The following is a 1,283-nucleotide window of genomic DNA, read 5'->3' on the forward strand; positions in this document are numbered from 1 at the left end:
AGGGCTGATGAGGATAACACAGGGCAGGTGTGGGGAAAACAGAGCAGGGCAGGGCTAATGAGTCCAAATGCAGGGCAGGTGTGGAGGAGTACATGAACGCACAAGGGAAACACAGAGCAACAGAAAACCAAAACCCAGAAAATACAAAGTGTCAACGCAACCTACACTAACCCATCCAAGAATACCCACGAACACAAACCCAAGTACAACACAACAAGCAAAACATATGACTAGAAAGACTCAACAGAAGTGCAATACAGGAAACCCCAAAGAACACAAAAGAGTCCAAAAACACATGAAAGTCCATTCAGTATGTGACAGCAACGTAACCAGTAACATTTATCTGTCAGGTAAATGTAGCAGTACAATGTTTTCCTCTGAAGTAGAAGTAGAAGTAAACAGTTGCATATTTTTTAAGTGCTAAGTTATTTTGGGATACAATGAGTTAGATAGCTGCCAAGTCTCACGCTTTGACCGTGAGACTCAGATTGACACAGATCTCACAATCTTATGCCACAAATGCCTTTTCTCACGCTAACTGTTTTTAAGTGAAGGAACAGCAGTTTTTTTCCCAAGTTCAGATGACTGAGGGGCGAAGAGCATAACAAGGTTGAGGCAGCACTTTTCATGGTTTGTCCATGAACACAGCAATCATCATTTGTTTGAACCAAAAGCATGCAACAACAAATGATTACGATGTGTGTTCCGGTGGAGTATATGTGCAAAAAATATGTGCAATATCTGGAGTGTAGTGGGTCAATTTACCATGAATAATGCTCATTTTTACAATAACAGTAACATAATTCAATATTTTTCATATCTAAACATCATAATAAATTTATAGCTGTTGGGGCCCTTTTAGTTGGGGGCCCCAGGTAATTGCCTACCTTACCTTATGGTAAAGTCCACCCCTGATGTAACCCTATATGACCAAAGAAACAAAAGACATGCAGTGTGACTTTTGTACCAGTGAGCAATGAATGAATGAATGAAGTAAATGAATGAATGAATAAAGCTGATCACACCCCCAGTCTCTCTAGAGCCAGTGTTTGGTTTGCCCATTCTGGGCTACTGTAGAAACATGGTGAGCAACATGGAAGTCTCTGTGGAAGAGGACCCGCTCGCTATGTAGATATCATGGATGTATTATAAGAGCTGGATACTGGACTGAAAATGGCACCTATTCAGTCCAATAAGAATTCCTCTTCTGGGGCATACACCTGGTACATACTTGTCAGCTTCAGGACCACCTTAAACATAACAGTGTATTTGAAAAATTCAGT

The 1,283-nt window shown here is 40.8% G+C and overlaps 1 non-coding gene across 1 annotated transcript; it reads right to left on the minus strand.

Moving 5' to 3' along the window:
* Positions 1-575: 575 nt before the first annotated feature.
* On the minus strand, positions 576-677 carry LOC122970589. Its single transcript, XR_006399269.1, has one exon. It is a non-coding gene; the product is annotated as a small nucleolar RNA U13 (small nucleolar RNA).
* Positions 678-1,283: the final 606 nt, after the last annotated feature.

This window comes from Thunnus albacares, chromosome 19, assembly GCF_914725855.1.
Source record: "Thunnus albacares chromosome 19, fThuAlb1.1, whole genome shotgun sequence".
NCBI classification, from domain to species: domain Eukaryota; kingdom Metazoa; phylum Chordata; class Actinopteri; order Scombriformes; family Scombridae; genus Thunnus; species Thunnus albacares.